Source organism: Pongo abelii, chromosome 20, assembly GCF_028885655.2.
Source record: "Pongo abelii isolate AG06213 chromosome 20, NHGRI_mPonAbe1-v2.0_pri, whole genome shotgun sequence".
Lineage (NCBI taxonomy): Eukaryota > Metazoa > Chordata > Mammalia > Primates > Hominidae > Pongo > Pongo abelii.
This window is the reverse complement of record NC_072005.2, coordinates 24,165,790-24,188,942: the sequence shown is the minus strand read 5'-3', so window position 1 is coordinate 24,188,942 and position 23,153 is coordinate 24,165,790. Positions and strand designations below refer to the sequence as shown.

Below are 23,153 nucleotides of genomic sequence, written 5' to 3'. Positions count from 1 at the left end.
GGCTCATGTAGATGAGAAAAGTCATAACCTAGGGCCTTCACCTAGTTATATGTCACAATCACCCCAGTGGGCAGCACCCAAGCATGGGAAAAATATTATGTAAGTGCTGAGAAGGGTGATCTGTCACAATCCCCACTGTTGACAGGTCTGAGACAAAAATAAGAAGTCATATAATCCAGTTTAGTGGGCCAGGGACATTCACTATGTCCTCTGTGGACAGGTATAAGGCAGAAAAATTACATCACCTGTGAAATGTCACTAGGGATTAGTCACTCTCACTTGTGTGGTCTGGGCCCAGATAGGAGAAAAGAGAAACATTACGTATGTCTCCTAGGGAAAAGCCCATGTAAAAGTGGAAAGTAACATCAAATAGATGGTCCAGGAATATGGCAAAATGCCTCCTGTAGCCAGGGTCTAGGGCAGGGATTCATATCTCCTGGGTGTTAGACCCAGCAATATGTTACAGTAGCTGATGTGGGTATGGCACAGAAAGGACAAGCACATTACCTGGGTGCAGGGACCAGTGATATGTTGCAGTGCCCTCTTTGGCAGCACCAAGCCATGAGTTTAGGGTCACATCATCTACATACTGGTTCCAACAATATGTCCCAGTCCCATCTGTGTGCTGGACCCAGGCAGGAGAGTCAAATCACTCAGGTTATGAACAGAGATGTGTGTCACAATCACACATGCAGAAAGGCTCAGGGATAGCATGAATAACTTTTCACATATTCCCATTCTAGGTATGAGAGTCAAGACCATTTGGAGGTTGGGTTTAAGTACGCAAATCACAATCTCAATGTGGACGGGTTCATGAATAAGAGCCTCATTCTGCCCTTCAGACTGTGTCTCCTCAGTAAACTCCACAGTCTCACAGGTGTGCTGAATCTTGATCTGAGTCACCAGCCTAGCTGTGTACCAGATCCACATGTGAGGGTCAGTTTTGCAACTTTCCACTTCCTCCAAGGATGAGATTCAGAACTTCAGAAGTAGATTGTGTTTATCTAAAAGGATGACATATTTACTGTTGACTGGTTGTGAATACCAGTATCACAATGTCATCTGTGTGCTGGACCATATAAGGGCATTCAATATATTACCTGAGGGCTTTATTGCTGGGTCTGTCCCACAGACCCTGGCTGATGGATGAAATGAGTACTCAGACACAGGTATGCAGTGTAAGAGCAGCTAGGTGACTGCCCAGCTATATTGGACAGAGTTGCAGCCCCGAGAAGCTGGGCTGCTTTCTTTTATTCAGTGCAGGCACAATGCCGAAAACCTGGAGCCAATACAACCTGCAGGTAATTAACATTTATTGTTCCCCTTTCAAGAAATGTCACATGTGCAAATGATCAAAGGTCAGTTCCTGGTCAACATAAGTAAACAAGCCTCTTTAAGCTAAAGTTCCCCCACACTCCCTTATATTAACTCCTTACCCCCGACTCAACGTTATAGAACAGGTGCCTTCAGCTATTATCCCCTGGGGTTCTGCAGGACCTTTCGACCTTTCAGGAGATTTGCATTCTTTCCCTATAGATTTTTCACCACTCTGACCGACAACCACCACCTGCCCCCCTCCCCCCGCCCAACATTTCCCCTCCTTTTTTTTTGCATCAAGTTTTGATGATTGAAGCATACAGATGTGAGCAGTGACTGGCATAGTGGTTACAGCTTGTGTTCCAGCTTTGCATCTTAGAACCAGTAAATAATATAAAACAAACATGAGTATAATCAATATTATTCTTTTACAATCAAGGAGTGATATATAGTGGTACTTGCCACCTCAGTCCAATGTATGCCATTACTGAGGGACCCCCACTGGAGGTGTGTCAATCCCTCCCAGCCAATCAGTCACATTTTTAGAGGCTAGGAAGAGGGTCTCTGCCCAAGTAACAGTGTGGAAGAAAGGTGGATCTAGAAGATGGGCCCAATAGAGTGTAACAGGTACAGGTTGCAGGCAAAGTGAGATAATAAGAAGAATCAATACCCTACAAGAGTTGCAATGTACAACAGAAAGCATAGAAAGGAACACATTATCTGAGGGAATGGTTTCTTTTTCTGCAGCAGAATTCACTCAGCCTCCTGAGTTGTCTTCTTCAGCATCCCCCAGGTAATGTCTGGGGCCTGTGATGTCCAAGGAAGTGGCATTGTCTGGGGTTGGCAGGCTCTGCAGGATCATTTCCTTCATTTTTGGTACTGGGTTGGGTCCTAGCCATGCTGTGGTAAGGTTTGGTGTGTCATACTGGAATCCAAAGAGGACCTGAGGGGGTGTGAACACAAGTATATCCTCTTCCCCAAATTAACAAATAATTTGGACCACACTATACATTACTATCTGCCGAGACCAGCTCAGTCATGGAGACCCTAACCCAGTGGCACTAGAGGAATTAAAGACACATGCACAGAAATATAGCATGTGGAGTGGGAAATCAGGGGTCTCACAGCCTTCAAAACTGAAAGCCCCAAACAGAGATTTACCCACATATTTATTGGCAGCAAGCCAGTGATAAGCATTGTTTCTATAGATTATAGATTAACTAAAAATATTCCTTGTGAGAAATAAAGAGATGCGCGCTGGCTAGTTATCTGCAGCAGGAACAGGTCCTTAAGGTCCAGATTGCTCATGCTATTGTTTGTGGTTCAGGAATGCCTTTAAGTGGTTTTCCCACCCTAGGTGGGCCAGGTGTTCCTTGCCCTCATTCCGGTAAACCCATAACTTTCTACGTTGGCATTATGGCCATCACGAGCATGTCACAGTGCTGCAAAGATTTTGTTTATGGCCAGTTTTGGGGCCAGTTTATGGCCAGATTTGGGGGCTTGTTCCCAACAACTATTTACATCTTTCTATAGAACTTGAGGTTTTATATTTTGAGAGGTTTTTGCAAAGTGCTTTTCTACAGCTGACTGAAATTTATTATCTAAATTTAAGAAATTTAGGGTAAATAAGGCTCGTGCTAGTAGTGTTGTAGTATTCCTACTCATATTCCCCATTTTTGGCTTTTTAAGCATACTCTTAAGGGTGGAATGGGTACATTCCACTGTTATCTGGGTTAAATAATTGATAAATTCAACAAATGGCTCCTGGGGCCCTTGTCATACATTTACAAAAGATCCATGTTGAACTCTACCTTTGGGAATTCATTCCCACGCCCTGTGAGTGCACAAAGACACATGCACATAGGCTTGAGGGAAAAATTTAATTGCTGTTATACATTAACATAGGGACCTCTCCCCTGGAGCAGAGCAGCTGTTAAGTTTTGCCTGGCCCAACTGATTCTGGTTAACTTGTTGTTCACATAACTCATCATATTCTGCCCTCCAGAAGAGGTATTGGCTGGCCTCTAAAGTTGTTTTAGCTAGCATTGACCAGTCCCATGGGGTCATATGGTAGTTTTCTGCTATAGCCTCAAGTAATCCTCTCCTAAATGGGCTAGTGGCTCCATTTTATCTAATGCTTTTTCTTTATAAGTCTTGAAAGTAATGGGTTCATGTACCTGACTGCCTTGTTGATTTTCCATCATTGGGCAGGCCAAGAGCTTCCCTTCTAATGCTGCTTACCTAAGACAGGGTCCCATAACTGTAATGTATCCCTTGTCTTTTCCCCAATTTATTGGGAGAGGGGGCTCAGGGAAAATCTCTGCCTCCTCGGTGGCACCTTTACCTGGTAACAACCAGGCTGAGGGAGGAGGAGGAGGAAGACGAGGAGGCAGTAAGGTAGATGATGGTTCTTCCTCCCTTCCCTTTTTAGGCTCTTCTGTATAGAGCAGGGCCAAAGCAGCCCTAACTAAAGCCCATAACATTAAAGAACATTAAAGATGTTACTGGGACTCATTGCCCATGAGCATAATGTTTAAGATTTCTTCTCACTTGTTCCCAGAGCTCTAGGTCTAGTATGCCTTCTTCTGGGAACCATGGGCTGTGGAAAACAACAGTTTGCATTAGGTCTCTTAATTGAGCCTTCAAAACTGAGGCTCCACTAGCTTTTAGCAGTCGTTTCAACATTTTTATATACTGTTGCTGTTGAGCTGATAATTGTTGTCCCATGATAAAACCCTAGCTTGAGTCTGGGCACAATGGCTCATGCCTGTGATCCCAGCCCTTTGGGAGAACGAGCTGAGTGAATCACCTGAGGTCAGGAGTTCAAGATCAGCCAGACCAACATAGAGAAACCCCATCTCTACTAAAAAATACAAAATCAGCCGGGTATGGTGGCGCATGTCTGTAATGCCAGCTACCTATAGAGACTGAGGCAGGAGAATCACTTAAACCTGGGAGGTGTAAGTTACTATGAGCCAAGATTGAGCCATTGCACTCCAGCCTGGGAAACAAAAGCAAAACTCCATCTCAAAATAATAATAATAATAATTAATAAAACCCTGGCTTGAAAAAATCCCTTTGAACTTGGAAATTCCCAGTGGGCACCAATTACTTACTGTGCAGTCAGTTCCCTTTCATTTTTGAGGGTTCTGTCATGATCCGTTTTGTCGCTCCCCACATGGGGCACCACCTGCTGGTTCGGTCCCACACATCCTGGCTGACAGATGAAATGAGTACTCAGACATAGGTATGCAGTGTTAAAGCAGCTAGGGAACTGCCCAGCTCTAGTGGCCAGATTGCAGCACCGAGAAGCTGGAGCTGCTTGCTTTTATTCAGTGCAGGCACAATGTCAAATACCTGTAGCCAACACAACCTGTAGGTAATTAACATTTATAATTCCCTTTTCAGGGAACATCACAGGCAGTTGGTCAAAGGTCAGTTCCTGGTCAACTTAAGTAAACAAACCTGTTTAAGATAAATTCCCCTAAATTCCCTTGTCCCTACTCATTGCCCTCTGCCTCAGGGTTATAGAACAGCTAACTTCAGGTATTCTCCCCCAGGGCTCTGCAGAAACTTTTGACCTTTCAGAAGGTTAGCAACCTTTCCCTATAGTTTTTCCACCACTCTGACTGATCCCCCACACTTTATGCAATATGCATGTGAGTCGCAATCTACTCTAAGACATTTGTGATGATATGGACTTATGATACTACATGTGACTCTTAAGCCCAGGAATGAGAGTCAACATCTTTCCAATTGGCTGATCCATTTAGGAAAGTCCTCACCTGCCTATTAGCTAGATTTAGAAGTGAGTCATCATTTGTAGCTTTAGAAATGAGCCATTCCTGGCTGGATGTTTGCATATCACAGTCACAATTCCAACTGCGGACTGCATCTGCATATGAGATTTAGGAGCTCACCAGTGGGCTCTGTCCATGTTGAGGTTATAATTATAACAGGCAGCAGGAAGTTCTTCTAAGAAACACAGCATTTGGCTGGGTGCAGTGTCTCACACCTGTAATCCCAACACTTTGGGAGGCAGAGGCGGGCAGATCATCTAAGGTGAGGAGTTCGAAACCAGCCTGGCCAACATGGTAAAACCCCTACAAAAATTAGCTCAGCTTGGAGGCACATGCCTGTAGTTCCAGCTACTCAGGAGGATAGGCAGAAGAATCACTTGAACTCAGGAGGCGGAGGTTGCAGTGAGCCAAGATTGTGTCACTGCACTCCAGCCTGAATGACAGAGTGAGACTCCATCTCCAAAGAAAAAAAAGAAAAGAAACACAATATCATCTGTGTTTTTGTCCCTTGATGACACTCTCTATGCCACCCAAGGGCTTTATACAGTATTTCTCTATGACCTTGGCAAAAAGAAAAGACTAAGGATCGTCTTTGTTTTCCTAAGCCTAACTAGGAGAGAGTGCAACTCTTTTATTGCCTTGTTCAAGGTGTGAGAATCAACATAGCAATTGCAAGCTGGGGCAAGATAATATGTCACAATTACACTGCTGAGTAGGAAGTGAGCAGAAGAGTCACATCATCTGGGGCTGGTCTAAAGGTATGTCACAATCTTTTCTGAGGGCAAGAATCAGACAGGAGAGTCATATCACATCACCTAGGTGCTTGGCAAGGGATGCATTAGAATTTATTCCTATAAGATGGCCACAGGCAGACTGGGTGCATTGGCTCATACCCAGACAAGAGGGAAGGCTCTTGCATTGGGAGATCAAGGCAAGTGGGTCACCTGACATCAGGAGTTTGAGACAAGCCTGGCCAACATGATGACACCCCACCTCTACTAAAAATACAAAAATTAGCCCAGTGTGGTGATGCATGCCTGTAATCCCAGCTACTTGGGAGGCTAAGGCAGGAGAATGGCTTGAACCCAGGAAGCAGAAGTTGCAGTGGGCCAAGATCACATCACTGCACTCCAACCTGGGTGACAGAGTGAAACTCTGTCTCAAAAAGAAAAAAAAAAAAAGAAAAGAAAAGAAAGAAAGAAAAGATGGGCACAGGCCACAAGTCACATTACCTAGGTGCTGGGCCCAGTGATACGTTACAATGCTCTCTTTGAGAAACACCCTGAATGGTTATACACACACCTGGTGCCTGATCCCAGTGATATGTCACCATCTTTTCTTTGTGCATGGTGCATGTAGGTGAGGAGAGTCCTATTTCATGGGTGATGGATGCCAAAATATGTCACAAGGCCACCTGTTGTCAGGGCCCAGGCAGGAGCCTCTCATCCCATAATGTCAGACCCAGTAAAAGTAACAATATGCAAAATATGCAAGGTCCAGTCAAAAGATGTGTTACATCATCTAGGTGCTGGGTCCAGTAACACATCACAATTCCCTTGTGGCAGTGTAGAGGCTGAAGAAGAGTCACATCACTACCTAGGTGATGAATGAAAAGATATTTCATAATACTCTTGTGGTCAGGGATTATGTAGAAGACTCACATCACCTGGGTGGCAGACCCAGCTATATGTCACAATGCAAAAGGTTTGTAGGGCCTAGACAAGAGAAAAGAGTCCCATCACATAGGTTCTGGGCCCAGTGATACATCACAATCCCCTTTTGGTCAGACCAAGCAGTAGAGGAAGTCACATCACCTAAATGCTGTACCCAGCAACATGTCACAATAACCCCTCAGAGGACATACCAGACAGAAAAGTCACATCACCTAGGTAAAAGGCCCAGAAATATCTTATAATGCCATTGTTTTGTATGGCTCAGAAATAAAATGGGGTCAGCTAATATAGCAGCTGGGCCCAGCTATATGGCACAATTACATTAGGCAAGGGCTTGGCTTGAGAGGAGAGTCATATCACATAGGTGCTTGGCCCAGTGATATGTCACATTTCCTACTATGGACAGGTCCAGAAAGATAAGAAGAGACCTATCATTTAGGTGATTGGCTCAGAGATATGTCACAATAACCAATTGGGCAGGAACCAAGTGGAAGAATCACATCCCCTGTGTGCTGGGCCCAGCAATAAGTCACTCTTGCTTCTGTTAGCATGACCTAGGCCCAAAGATATATTACAATCTAACCTATGGACAATGTGAAGGTAAGAGAGGAGAGTCACATAAAATAGTTGATGGACAGAAAACTCACATCATCTTCGTGTAGGGCCCAGGAACATGACACAATGTCTTACGTGGGCAGGACTAAGAAAAATAAAAGTAATATCTTTCTGATGCCTAGTTCAGTAACATTGCCCAATCTTTCCTGCAGGAACAACAACAACAAAAAAATCAGCTACATGCTGTGAAATGTCTCAGTTCTTCCTGTGAGCAGAGACATGGTAACACAAAAGAGTCACATCATCTGTGGGATTGGTGCAAAGACATTTTGTTCTTTCTTTCTTTTTTTTTTTTTTTTTTGAGATGGAGCCTTACTCTGTTACCCAGGCTGGGGTGCAGTGATGTGATCTTTACAAACTCTGCCTCTTAAATTCAAGTGATTCTCCTGCCTCGGCCTCCCACGTAGCTGGGACTACAGGTGCCCATCACCACACCCAGCTGCTTTTTGTAATTATTATTAATTTTTTTAGTAAAGACAAGGTTTCACCATATTAATCAGGCTGGTCTTGAACCTTGACTTTTTGATCCAACTGCCTCATCCTCCCAAAGTGTTGGGATTACAAGTTTGAGCCACAACACCTAGCCACAGAGACATTTCAAAATGACCCTATAGGCAACGCCCAGACATAAAAGTTACATCACCTGAGTGTTGAACCCAGCAACATGTCACAATGGCCCAAGTGGCAGAAGAGTCAAAAATTGTCAGGGCAGGGGCCAGCAATATGACACAATGTCGCCTGAAGGCAAAACCTAAATGAATGAAAGAGTCACATAAGCTAGGAGCTGGGTGTAGCAATATGCTACAATTTCCCTGTAAGCAGGGACCAGCAGAAGAAGAGAGTCACATCACCTGGATGCTGGGCTCAGTAATATGTCAATCATCTTTCCTGTAATAAAGACCCAGGCAGGAGAAATGCATCATCTGGTTGCTGACAACAGCAATGTGCCACAACTTTCCATGTAGGCAGGGTGCAGGCAGAAGAGGAGAGTCACATCTGCTAGGTGAGGAATGCAGAGACATGTCACAATGCCCCCTGTAGGAAGGTCCCAAGTAGAAGACTCCCATCCCTTAGGTGTTGTGTTCAGCAATATGTCACAATACCCAAATGTGTGGAGCCTGAGAAAAAGAGGAGAGTCATATCACCTAGATGCTAGGCCAGTAAGTGTTACAATTTCTCTGTGATCAGAGACCAGGCAGGAGAAGAGAGTACATTACCATGGTGATGGGCATTGAGTTATATCACAAGGTCCCATGTAGGCAGGGTGTTAAACCCAGCAATATGTAACAATGTCTAATGTGATATATTGAGCCCGAATATGGCACAACATGTAAGGCACATTTGGAAGAGTCAGAAAACATGGCTGTAGAATTCAGCAATAATTGACAATACACAAAATGTGTGGGGTCCTCTCCAAAAAAGGAGAATCAAAGCACTGATGTGCTGGATCCAGTGATAAATCACAATCTTACCTTTGGACTGGGACCAGGCAGCAAAATCAAATCACTCAGGTGCTGAACATAGACATATGTAACAATCACTCCCGCAGAAAGGTTCAGTAATGAATTAACAATCCTACACAGGTCCCAGTTCTAGGTATGAGAGTCACCACATTTTCTATGTTGGTTCTGAGTAAGGTAGTGATAACCTCACCAATGAACTGGATTGGAGCTTGAGACCCTTCATTCCTCCTGTAAACTGTGTTCACTCTAGCCCTAAGCCCAGGTAGAATTTTCATGGGTTCAGATAGAATTCTCACCTGCCAATGTACTGGGTTTATAAATGAGTCATCACCTCAACCCTGGCCTGGATGTTCACACATGAGAGTTCACAATTTCTACTGTGGACTGTGTCTGTGTGAAATTCAGGGCCTCACCAGTGGGCTCTATCCAAGTGTGAGGGTGACAATCCTAACAGTTGGTGGGCTGTGCACATTGTACATAAGAACCACAATCTGACCTGTGTGCTGAACCCTGGAATGACACTCTCTGTACCACAAGAGATTTATATAGTATGCAAGAAATTGGTAATTTCCTATGACTTTGTACAAAAAGGAGACCCAGGGTCATAAATCATTACCATGGGCCTAGTTATAAAAGACAGCATCTCTCTCCTGTTAGATGGGTAGAGGTATGAGAGTCACCATTGCACCTGTGAGCTAGGCCAAACTATATTTTACAATCCCACCTGTGAATAGGCAGAGAGGAGGAGAGTCACGTCACCTGGGTTTTTGGCCAGGAATACATCACAATCTTTATTGAGGGCAAGGATCAGACAGGAGTGTCACATCACTTTAATACTCAGCCAGGAATATGTCACAACCTTCTCCTGAAAGCAAAACACAGGCAGCAGAGTCACATCATCTGGGTGTTGAGCCCAGCAATGGCTAATAATGCTTTCTATAGTCAAGGCCCATGCAAGAGAGACAAATCACCTGGTACCTGGGTCTAGTGATAATTCCTAATTTTTCTTGTGAGCAGAGTGCAGGCAATAATGGGGAGTCACATCTCCTAGGTGATTGATGCAGAGATATGTCACAAGGCCCTCTGTTGAAAGGCCCAGGCAGAATCTTCCCATTTTATAGGTGTTGGGCCTGGTAATATGTTATACTATGCAAAATATGCAGGGATTAGGCAAAAAAAAAAAAAAAAAAAAAAAAAGCAGTCATGTAACCTAAGTGCAGAATTTAGGAATATGTCACAGTGCACCCTGTGGGCAGTGCCAAAGCAAGAAAAGAGACTCACATTACCTGGGTGGAAGGCCCAGCCATATGTCACCATGACACCTGTGGGCAACACCAAGCCTGGAAAAGAGAGTCACTTCTTTGAGGTGCAGAGTCCAGAGATATGTCACAGTCTCATCTATGGGCTGAGCCAAAGCAGGAGAGTCAAATCACTAAAATGCTTAGCAGGCACAATCACACCTGCAGGAAAGTCCAGGAATGAGACTAGATATTCCATACATGTCCATGTTCTAGATATGACAGTCACCACCTCCTGTATGTTGGGTCTAAGTTCATGAGTAACAATCTCAATAGCTGACAGAATTTTTGCAAAAGAGCTACCGTTTCTTCTGTAGACTGTGTTCTGTTAGTGCAGTCACAGCCTCATATGTGTGCTGAATTCTTGGTCTGAGGGTCACCAGTCCACCTGTGGCCCAGGCCATATAGGAGAGTCAATTCTCCAACCTTCACAGCCTCCGTGTCTGAGATTCAGAACCTCAACAGTGGGATATATTTATGTGGGAGAATGACAATCTTTATTGTCACCTGGGCATGCATTCAAGAGACACTATCTCACCTGTGTGCTGTGCACTCCTATGACACTCACCATGTCACCTGAGGGCTTTATACAATATGCAAGAGTGGTGATCCTCTGTGACCTTCGTACAAGAAGGGAATCCAGAATCTTTTCTATGGTTCTAAGCCCAGAGTCAACGTCTCTCTAATTGGCTGAGTCTAGAAGAGAGAGACCTCACCTTCCTATGAGGTGGGTTTAGAATTGAGTCACCATCTCAACTGTGGCCAGATGTTCACATATGACAAAATTCCAACTGTGGAGTGCATTCATGTGAGATTCAAGACCTCACCAGTGGGCTCTGTCCATGTGTGATGGTGACAATTCTAAAGGTTGTTGGCTGTGCATAGGACAAACAGAATCTCATCTGTATGGTGAACTCTGTTATGACATTCTCTGTAACACACTGGGGCCTTATATATGTGAGAGAGTGGTAATTCTCTATGAGTTTTTTACAGAAGGAAGACCCAGGATTTTTTGTTTTCCTAAAAGTAGCAATGAGCAACATTATCTCTCCTACTGGCTCTTTGAGGTATGAAAGTCATCATTACATCTGTGTGCTTGACCAAGTTATATGGCACAATTCCACCTGTGAGTAGAGAACAAACACGAGGGTCACACCAACTGTGTGCCGGGCCAGGGTTATGTCACAATCTTCCCTGACAGCATGCACCAGCAAGGAGATTCACATCACAGGGTCCTCAACCAGAGATGTTACAATCCTCTCCTGAAAGCAGGGCACATGAAGAAGAGTAGGATCACCTGGGTGCTGGGCTCAGCTAAATGTGTCACAAGGCTCACTGTAGGCAAAGCCCAGAAAGGATAGACAAAACACCTGATTGCTGGGCCCAGCAATATATCACAATCTTCTCTAAGGGAAGAATGCAGGTAGAAGTAGAGGATTTCATCTCCCAGGTGATGGATAAAAAAATATATTCCAAGGCCCTCTGTGGGAGAGGCTCAGGCAGAAGCCTTCCAACCCTTAGGTGTTTGTTTCAGTGATATGTCACAATAACCAAAATATGCACGTTTCAGGCAAGTGAAGAGAGTCACATCACCTAGGTGCTGGGTCCAGCGATTTGTCACAATCTTTTCTTTTGGCAGTGCTCAAGCAGAAAAGAAAAGTCACATCACCAAGGAAATAAATAAAAACATGTGTTAGAATATTTCTGTGTGAGGGCCCATGCAGGAAAGTCACATCACCATGTTGTTAGACCCACAGATATGTTGAAATACATGATGCATGCAGGTCTCAGGGAGGTGAGGAGAGTAATATCACTCAGGGGCTGGATGCACCTAAATGTGCATCACAATTTCTTCTTTTTTTTTGAGATGGAGTCTCGCTCTGTCGCCCAGGCTGGAGTGCATTGGCACAATCTCGGCTCACTGCAAGCTCTGCCTCCCGAGTTCACACCATTCTCCTGCCTCAGCCTCCTGAATAGCTGGGATTACAGGTGCACGCCACCACGCCTGGCTAATTTTTTGTATATTTAGTAGAGAGGGGGTTTCACCATGTTAGACAGGATGGTCTCAATCTCCTGACCTCGTGATCCACCCGCCTTCACCTCCCAAAGTGCTGGGATTACAGGTGTGAGCCACCGCACCCAGCCCAAAATTTCTTCTTAAGCACACTCCAAGCAGTAACACAGAGTCACATCACCTAGGTTCTTGGTCCAGCAGCATTTCACAATAGCCCTGAGGGGAGGGCCTAGGCACAAAGTCACATTACCTAGGTGAGAAGCCTAGAGATATGTCGCAATGTCCCTTGTGGGTAGGGCTCCTAAATAAGAGGACAGACATAGCCTAGGTGCTTGGATTAGCTTTATGTTCCTATCACCCCAGTGAGAAGAAGCCAAAAATGAGGAGGAGTCACATCACATAGGAGCTATGTCGTGTCGTATCACAATTCCCACTGTGGACAAACTCCAGAAGAAAAGAGTCACTTCATCTAGGTGGGAGGCCTAAACATATACCACAGTGACTCCTGTGTACAGGGACCAGGCAGAATAATTACATCACTGTTTTGCTTGCTTCAGCAATAAGTCACTCTGCATGGCCCAGGCAGAAGAGAAATGTCACATCACATAGGTAAAAAGGGCATTTACCTGAGCTTTGCTCATAGGAGAGATTGTAATGGGTCAAGAAACATTTCACAACGCTTCCTGTGGTCAGGGTTTAGGAAGAGGACTCACATCATGTTAGTGGTGGGCTCAGCTGTATGTCTCAATGCCTTCTAAGGGCACAGCCCAAGCAAAAAAGGCAACATTACCCACTGAGCATGGTGGTTCATGCCTGTAATCCCAGGACTTTGGGAGGCCGAGGTGGGTGAATCATGATGTCAGGAGTTCAAGACCAGCCTGGTCAACATGGTGAAACCCCATATCTACTAAAATACCAACAATTAGCTGGGTGTGGTGGTGCATGCCTGCAATCCCAGCTACTCAGGAGGCTAAGGCAGGAGAATCACTTGAACCCAGGAGGTGGAGGTTGCAGTGAGCCAAGATCATGTTATTGCACTTGAGCCTGGGTGACAGGGCGAATACCAGGTCTGTCCCACAGACCCTCGCCGATGGATAAAATGAGTACTCAGACACAGATATGCATTGTAAGAGCAGCTAGGAAACTACCTGGCTCAAGTGGCCAGAGTTCAGTCATGAGAAGCTCAAGCTGCTTGCTTTTAGTCAGTGCAGGCACAATGCCAAAAGCCTGGAGCAAACACAATCTGTAGGTAATTAACTTTTATTGTTCCCCTTTCAGGGAACATCACAAGTGTGGATGATCAAAGGTCAGTTCCTGGACAACTTCAAACAAGCCTGATCAAGGTAACTTCCCCTTCACTCCCTTACACATACTCCTCACCCTCTGCCTCAGGATTAGAGAACAACTGCCTTTAGATATTATACTCCAAAGCTATGCAGAGCCTTCTGAGTTTTCAGAAGGCCTGTTGTTTCCCTATAGTTTTTCACACCACTATGATCGATCTCCCATATTTCCCCCTTTTCTCTTTTTTGCCTGATTGAAGAGTACAGAGATGTGCAGACACAGGTTTGACAGGTGCAGCGGTTATAGCTTGTGTTCAGGCTTTGCATCCCAGAATTACTAAATAACATAAGACAAATATGAATATAATCAGTTTTATTCTTTTCCAATCAAGGAGTGACCCTCAGGAGAGGGGTTATATTAGGAGAGATGTTCTTGCACATCCGTCCATATGGCTGCTTGTTGGGCATGTAGATTTATGGTGTTTAGGGATTCTTGAACTGTTGTTTTAAGTTGCTTTACGTCTGCTGTTACATCATCATGTAAGGTTCCACAGAGTTGTTGTTTCACCTCATCCCAACTGTGTATTGATCGATATCAGGGTAGAGAGGTGACACAAATATGCTTATGTTCCCAGTGTTATTGCTGTTGGAATGCCAGTGCATCTTGTCATTTTCCTACACACTCCAAGGCAGCCTTGAGGGTTTGCTGATGTGCAACAATTTTTTTATCTCTTCCCTGCTGTAGGAGAAATTCATTAGACACATTTCTGGCCAGGCTATCCACAAAGGTAGCTGTTTGTACTGATTCAGTTATAGATGCAACAGCAACACTAGCAGTGGCTAGGATGACTATGGCTGGCTGAGACTGTAAATGCTATTGATGGTGCCCTGTGTGAGGAACACAGCAATGGATCATAACAAAACCCTCAAAAATGAACAACAGTTATTCACTCAACAGCAACAGTATACAAAGATATTGAAACAGCTTCTTAAAGCTAGCAAAGCCTTGGTCTTGGAGCCCCAATTAAGGGACCTAATGCAAACTATTGTTTTCCATAACCCATGGTTCCCAGAAGAAGGCACACTAGACCTAGAGTTCTGGGAACAAGTGAGAAGAAATCTTAAATGACATCATTCACAAGGGCAACGGGTCCCAATAGCATCTTTAATGTTATGGGTCTTAGATAGGGCTGCTCTGGCCCCACTCTACACAGAAGAGCCTAAAAAGGGAAGGGCTCTTCTGTGTAGAGTGGGGCCCTCTCCTCTTGCTCCCTTACAATCTCCTCTTGCTCCCTCAGCCCCACTGTTACCAGGTAAAGGTGCCACAGATGAGACAGAGATTTTCTCTGAGACCCCTTCTCCAATAAATTGGGTAGAAGGAAAGGGAAACACTACAGTTATGGGGCCCTGCCTTAGGCAAGCAGCATTAGAAGGGGAGCTCTGGGCCTGCTTGGTGATGGGAGATCAATAAGGCAATTGGGTACATGAACCCATTACTTTCAACACTTATGAAGAAATAAGAAAAAGTATTAGAGAAAATGGAGCTACTAGCCCATTTATGAGAGGATTAATTGAGGCAATATCAGACCCCTTTCTGGTAATGGCCACTGTTTTGATTTTTCCCCTACCCTGACATGGCTTTCTCAAAATCCTATGTGGGTAGAACAGTGGCCTTTAAAGGGAGGAAATTACAATGAGCCCATGAATTAGTTGAGGAACAATTTAAAAGCCAGCCATATAGAACCATCAAACAGCTATTGGAATTCACCTGTTTTCATCATTGACAAGAAGTCTAATAAATGGAGACTTTTTCATGATTTACTTGCTATCAATGCTAATTTGCAACCTATGGGACCCCTTCAACAGGGGCTCCCTTACCCCATAGCAATTCCTCGAGATTGATTTATAGTCATTAATGACTTAAAAGACTCCTTTTCTACTATTCCCCTTGCAGAACAGGACAAAGAAAAATTTGCATTTACAATACCAGCTATCAATAATGGAAGGCCAGCTTGCTGAATCATTGGAAAGTACTTCCTCAAGGAATGCTGAACAGCCTTACCATGTATCAGTATCATGTAAATCAGGATTTTCTCCCCAGTAGAAAAGAATTTCCCAATTGCAAGATCATCCATTATATGGATGACATCTTACTGGCAGCCCCAGTGAAGCCAATACTTTTGAATTTATATGCCTCTGTCAAAAGGAATACACAGTTTAGATGTTTAATCATACTACCTGAAGAAGTACTGATGTCCTCCCTTTGGAAACATCTTGAATACATACTAACTTTCTGGTCAGTAAGACTGCAAAAATTTAAATGGAATACTAACAACTTACACACCTTAAATGATTATCAAACATTACTGGGTGATATTAACTGGCTTTGCCCTACCTTGGGCATAACTACTGATAAGTTACAGAACATACTTTCTATCCTAAAGGGCAATGCAGCCCTGGACTCACCCAGGTATTTGACACCCCACTGCAAAAAGGAAAATTGAAGAAATAGAGCAAGCTATTACTCAGAGGCTACTATATTGCATAGACCCACGATATTAAGTCCAATTATTTGTATTTCCAACTAAATATTCCCCAACAGGATTAACAGGACAGATGGCCCCAAGGCTGCAGCTCCTAGAATGGGTTCTTTGCTCACATACCAGGACTAAAACACCAACTCTCTGTGTCTAGCTAGTAGTAAAGTCATATATACAGGCTGCAAACAATGCAATCAATTACAAGGTTATGACCTGGATTTCATAAGAATACCCTTAAGTAAAAAACAATTCAAAGCAGTCCTCCCCCTACCTCTAGACCTCCAGATAGAACTCTCTGATTAAGTGGGCCACATAGAACATGCCCTTCTGAGCTGGGTGCAGTGACTAACACCTGTAATCCCAGCACTTTGGGAGTCTAAGGTGGGTGTATCATGAGGTCAGAAGATCGAGACTATCCTGGCTAACACAGTGAAACCCCATTTCTATTAAATACAAAAAACAGCCAGGTGTCATAACACACACCTATATTCCCAGCTACTCGGACAGCTGAGGCAGGAGAATTGGTTGAACCCTGGAGGCGGAGGTTCCAGTGAGCCAAGATGCACCACTGCACTCCAGCCTGGGCTACAGAGCAAGATTCAAACTCAAAAAAAAAAAAAAAAGGCTGACAGCCAAGATGGTCGAATACGAAAAGCTCTGGTCTACAGCCCCCAGCGTGAGCAACGCAGAAGATGGGTGAATTCTGCATTTCCATCTGAGGTACCAGGTTCATCTCACTAGGGAGTGCCAGACAGTGGGCACAGGAAAGAGGGTGAAGCACACCATGCATGAGCTGAAGCAGGGAGAGGCATTGCCTCACTCAGGAAGCACAAGGGGTCAGGGAGTTCCCTTTCCTAGTCAAAGAAAGGGGTGACAGATGGCACCTGGAAAATTGGGTCACTCCCACCCTAATACTGCACTTTTCCAATGGGATTAAAAAACGGCACACCAGGAGATTATATCCCGCACCTGGCTCAGAGGGTCCTACACCCAGGAGTCTCGCTGATTGCTAGCACAGCAGTCTAAGATCAAACTGCAAGGTGGCAGCGAGGCTGGGGGAGGGGCGCCCACCACGGCCCAGGCTTGCTTAAGTAAACAAAGCAGCCAGGAAGCTCGAACTGGGTGGAGCCCACCACAGCTCAAGGAAGCCTGCCTGCCTCTATAGGCTCCACCTCTGGGGGCAGGGCACAGACAAACAAAAAGGCAGCAGTAACCTCTGCAGACCTAAATGTCCCCATCTGACAGCTTTGCAAAGAGCAGTGGTTCTCCCAGCATGCAGCTGGAGATCTGAGAATGGGCAGACTGCCTCCTCAAGTGGGTCCCTGACCCTGACCCCCAAGCAGCCTAACTGGGAGGCACCCCCAGTAGGGGCAGACTGACACCTCACACGGCCGGGTACTCCTCTGAGACAAAACTTCCAGAGGAACAATCAGACAGCAGCATTCGCGGTTCACGAAAATCCACTGTTCTGCAGCCACCACTGCTGATACCCAGGCAAACAGGGTCTGGAGTGGACCTCTAGCAAACTCCAACAGACCTGCAGCTAAGGGTCCTGTCTGTTAGAAGGAAAGCTAACAAACAGAAAGGACATCCACGCCAAAAACCCATATGTACATCACCATCATCAAAGGCCAAAAATAGATAAAACCACAAAGATGGGGAAAAAACAGAGCAGAAAAACTGGAAACTCTAAAAAGCAGAGTGCCTCTTCTCCTCCAAAGGAATGCAGTTCCTCACCAGCAATGAACAAAGCTGGATGGAGAATGACTTTGACGAGTTGAGAGAAGAAGGTTTCAGACAATGAAACTACTCTGAGCTACAGGAAGAAATTCAAACCAAAGGCAAAGAAGTTAAAAACTTTGAAAAAAAAATTAGACGAAGGTATAACTAGAATAACCAATACAGAGAAGTGCTTAAAGGAGCTGATGGAGCTGAAAGCCAAGGCTTGAGAACTACGTGAAGAATGCAGAAGCCTCAGGAGCTGATGCAATCAACTGGAAGAAAGGGTATCAATGATGGAAGATGAAATGAATGAAATGAAGTGAGAAGGGAAGTTTGCAGAAAAAAGAATAAAAAGAAATGAACAAAGCCTCCAAGAAATATGGGACTATGTGAAAAGACCAAATCTATGTCTGATTGGTGTACCTGAAAGTGACAGGAGAATGGAAACAAGTTGGAAAACACTCTGCAGGATATTAGCCAGGAGCACTTCCCCAATCTAGCAAGGCAGGCCAACATTCAGATTCAGGAAATACAGAGAACACCACAAAGATACTCCTCGAGAAGAGCAACTCCAAGACAAATAATTGTCAGATTCACCAAAGGTGAAATGAAGGAAAAAATGTTAAGAGCAGCCAGAGAGAAAGGTCGGGTTACCCACAAAGGGAAGCCCATGAGACTAACAGTGGATCTCTTGGCAGAAACTCTACAAGACAGAAGAGAGTGGGAGCCAATATTCAACATTCTTAAAGAAAAGAATTTTCAACCCAGAATTTCATATCCAGCCAAACTAAGCTTCATAAGTGAAGGAGAAATAAAATACTTTGCAGACAAGCAAATGCTGAGAGATTTGTCACCACCAAGCCTGCCCTAAAAAAGCTCCTGAATGAAGCACTAAACATGGAAAGGAACAACCAGTACCAGCCACTGCAAAATCATGCCAAATTCTAGACCATCGAGGCTAGAAAGACACTGCATCAACTAATGAGCAAAATAACAAGCTAACATCATAATGACAGGATCAAATTCACACATAACAATATTAACTTTAAATGTAAATGGACTAAATGCTCCAATTAAAAGACACAGACTAGCAAATTGGATAAAGACTCAAGACCCATCAGTGTGCTGTATTCAGGAAACCCATCTCATGTGCAGAGACACACATAGCCTCAAAATAAAAGGAATGAAGAAGATCTACCAAGAAAATGGAAAACAAAAAGAGGCAGGGGTTGCAATCCTAGTCTCTGATAAAACAGACTTTAAACCAACAAAGATCAAGAGACAAAGAAGGCCATTACATAATGGTAAAGGGATCAATTCAACAAGAAGAGCTAACTATCCTAAATATATATGCACCCAATACGGGAGCACCCAGATTCATAAAGCAAGTCCTGAGTGACCTACAAAGAGACTTAGACTCCAACACAATAATAATGGGAGATTTTAACACCCCACTGTCAACATTAGACAGATCAATGAGACAGAATGTTAACAAGGATACTCAGGAATTGAACTCAGCTCTGCACCAAGCAGACCTAATAGACATCTACAGAATTGTCCACCCCAAATCAACAGAATATACATTTTTTTCAGCACCACAGCACACCTATTCCAAAATTGACCACATAGTTGGAAGTAAAGCTCTCTTCAGCAAATGTAAAAGAACAGAAATTATAACAAACTGTCTCACAGACCACAGTGCAATCAAACTAGAACTCAGGATTAAGAAACTCACTCAAAACCACTCAACTACATGGAAACTGAACAACCTACTCCTGAATGACTACTGGGTAAATAACGAAATGAAGGCAGAAATTAAGATGTTCTTTGAAACCCATGAGAACAAAGACACAACATACCAGAATCTCTGGGACACATTCAAAGAAGTGTGTAGAGGGAAATTTATAGCACTAAATGCCCACAAGAAAAAGCAGGAAAGATCCAAAATTGACACCCTAACATCACAATTAAAAGAACTAGAGAAGCAAGAGCAAACACATTCAAAAGCTAGCAGAAGGCAAGAAATAACTAAAATCAGAGCAGAAGTGAAGGAAATAGAGACACAAAAAAACCCTTCAAAAAATTAATGAATCCAGGAGCTGGTTTTTTGAAAGGATCAACAAAATTGATAGACCGCCAGCAAGACTAATAGAGAAGAAAAGAGAGAAGAATCAAATAGATGCAATAAAAAATGATACAGGGGATCCCCTGTATCCCCGATCCCACAGAAATACAAACCACCATCAGAGAATACTACAAAAACCTCTATGCAAATAAACTAGAAAATCTAGAAGAAATGGATAAATTCCTCGACACATACATCCTCCCAAGACTAAACCAGGAAGAAGTTGAATCTCTGAATACACCAATAACAGGCTCTGAAATTGTGGCAATAATCAATAGCTTACCAACCAAAAACAGTCCAGGACCAGATGGATTCACAGCCGAATTCTACCAGAGGTACAAGGAGGAAATGGTAACATTCCTTCTGAAACTATTCCAATCAATAGAAAAAGAGGGAATCCTCCCTAACTCATTTTATGAGGCCAGCATCATCCTGATACCAAAGCCGGGGAGAGACACAACCAAAAAAGAGAATTTTAGACCAATATCCTTGATGAACATTGATGCAAAAATCCTCAATAAAATACTGGCAAACCAAATCCAGCAGCACATTAAAAAGCTTATCCACCATGATCAAGCGGGCTTCATCCCTGGGATGCAAGGCTGGTTCAATATATGGGAAATCAATAAATGTAATTCAGCATATAAACAGAACCAAAGACAAAAACCACATGATTATCTCAATAGATGCAGAAAAGGCCTTTGACAAAATTCAACAACGCTTCATGCTAAAAACTCTCAATAAATTAGGTATTGATGGGACGTATCTCAAAATAATAAGAGCTATTTATAACAAACCCACAGCCAATATCATACTGAATGGGCAAAAACTGGAAGCATTCCCTTTGAAAACTGGCACAAGCCAGGGATGCCCTCTCTCACCACTCCTATTCAACATAGTGTTGGAAGTTCTGGCCAGGGCAATTAGGCAGGAGAAGGAAATAAAGGGTATTCGATTAGGAAAAGAGGAAGTCAAATTGTCCCTGTTTGCAGATGACATGATTGTATATCTAGAAAACCCCATTGTCTCAGCCCAAAATCTCCTTAAGCTGATAAGCAACTTCAGCAAAGTCTCAGGATACAAAATCAATGTACAAAAATCACAAGCATTCTTATACACCAATAACAGACAAACAGAGAGCCAAATCATGAGTGAACTCCCTTTCACAATTGCTTCAAAGAGAATAAAATACCTAGGAATCCAACTTACAAGGGACGTGAAGGACCTCTTCAAGGAGAACTACAAACCACTGCTCAAGGAAACAAAAGAGGATACAAACAAATGGAAGAACATTCCATCCTCATGTGTAGGAAGAATCAATATCGTGAAAATGATACTGCACAAGGTAATTTATAGATTCAACACCATCCCCATCAAGCTACCAATGACTTTTTTCCAGAATGGGAAAGAACTACTTTAAAGTTTATATGGAACCAAAAAAGAGCCCACATCGCCAAGTCAACCCTAAGCCAAAAGAAAAAGCTGGAGGCATCACGCTACCTGACTTCAAAGTATACTACAAAGCTACAGTAACCAAAACAGCATGGTACTGGTACCAAAACAGAGATATAGATCAATGGAACAGAACTGAGCCCTCAGAAATAACACCACATATCTACGACTATCTGATCTTTGACAAACCTGAGAAAAACAAGCAATGGGGAAAGGATCCCCTATTTAATAAATGGTGCTGGGAAAACTGGCTAGCCATATGTAGAAAGCTGAAACTGGATCCTTCCTTACACCTTATACAAAAATTAATTCAAGATGGATTAAAGACTTACATGTTAGACCTAAAACCATAAAAACCCTAGAAGAAAACCTAGGCATTACCATTCAGGACATAGGCATGGGCAAGGACTTCGTGTCTAAAACACCAAAAGCAATGGCAACAAAAGCCAAAATTAACAAATGGGATCTAATTAAACTAAAGAGCTTCTGCACAGCAAAGGAAACTACCATCAGAGTGAACAGGCAACCTACAAAATGGGAGAATATTTTCACAACCTACTCATCTGACAAAGGGCTAATATCCAGAATCTACAATGAACTCAAACTAATTTACAAGAAAAAAACAAACAACCCCATCAAAAAGTGGGTGAAGAACATGAACAGACACTTCTCAAAAGAAGACATTTATGCAGCCAAAAGACACATGAAAAACTGCTCATCATCACTGGCCATCAGAGAAATGCAAATCAAAACCACAATGAGATACCATCTCACACCAGTTAGAATGGCAATCATTAAAAAGTCAGGAAACAACAGGTGCTGGAGAGGATGTGGAGAAATAGGGACACTTTTACACTGTTGGTGGGACTGTAAACTAGTTCAACCATTGTGGAAGTCAGTGTGGCGATTCCTCAGGGATCTAGAACTAGAAATACCATTTGACCCAGCCATCCCATTACTGGGTATATACCCAAAGGAATATAAATCATGCTGCTATAAAGACACATGCACACATATGTTTATTGCGGCACTATTCACAATAGCAAAGACTTGGAACCAACCCAAATGTCCAACAATGATAGACTGGATTAAGAAAATGTGGCGTATATACACCATGGAATACTACGCAGCCATAAAAAATGATGAGTTCATGTCCTTTTTAGGGACATGGATGAAATTGGAAATCATCATTCTCAGTAAACTATCGCAAGGACAAAAAACCAAACACCACATATTCTCACTCATAGGTGGGAATTGAACAATGAGAACACATGGACACAGGAAGGGGAACATCACACTCTGGGGACTGTTGTGGGGTGGGGGGAGGGGGAACGGATAGCATTAGGAGATATACCTAATGCTAAATGATGAGTTAATGGGTGCATCACACCAGCATGGCACATGTATACATATGTAACTAACCTGCACATTGTACACATGTACCCTAAAACTTAAAGTATAATAATAATAAAAGAAAAGAAAAAGAGAGAGAACATGTGCCTTTCCCACTGATAAACTACTTTGTTTATTTATTGCAAAACCTCGAAACAGCCTTCATTAAGTCCACTGTTAAGCCACCCTGTGTGTCCCTTTTTATTCGACTTCAGCAATTGCTGATTCAACAAACCCTTCCTATTTTTATTACAAAGATTTGGGTCCACAGCTCACTGTCCAGTCACTAGTTCATACCTATGATCAAGCAGACCAGTAGGTCACTGCTGGACCAAGCCACCCAATCACATCAATTTTTTCAGCAAAATTGGAGAAAATTAACTAGACAATTTTAACTTACCCAAAAACTAGCTATACAAATTATTTTACAAAGCCCAGATTGCCACCTCACAGGCACAT

General features: G+C 43.4%; 1 protein-coding gene across 1 annotated transcript in view; it reads right to left on the bottom strand.

Annotated features, from left to right (window-relative positions):
* Window positions 1-1,740: 1,740 nt before the first annotated feature.
* LOC100455373 (zinc finger protein 254-like) overlaps window positions 1,741-23,153 on the bottom strand; it is a 143,089-nt gene continuing 121,676 nt past the window's right edge. Inside the window, exons 5-6 of the mRNA XM_063720036.1 lie at window positions 4,434-4,534; window positions 1,741-2,260 (exon numbers count right to left, since the gene is read on the bottom strand). The gene's annotated coding sequence lies outside the window, so the exon portion shown is untranslated. The remainder of the gene's footprint in view (window positions 2,261-4,433; window positions 4,535-23,153) is intronic.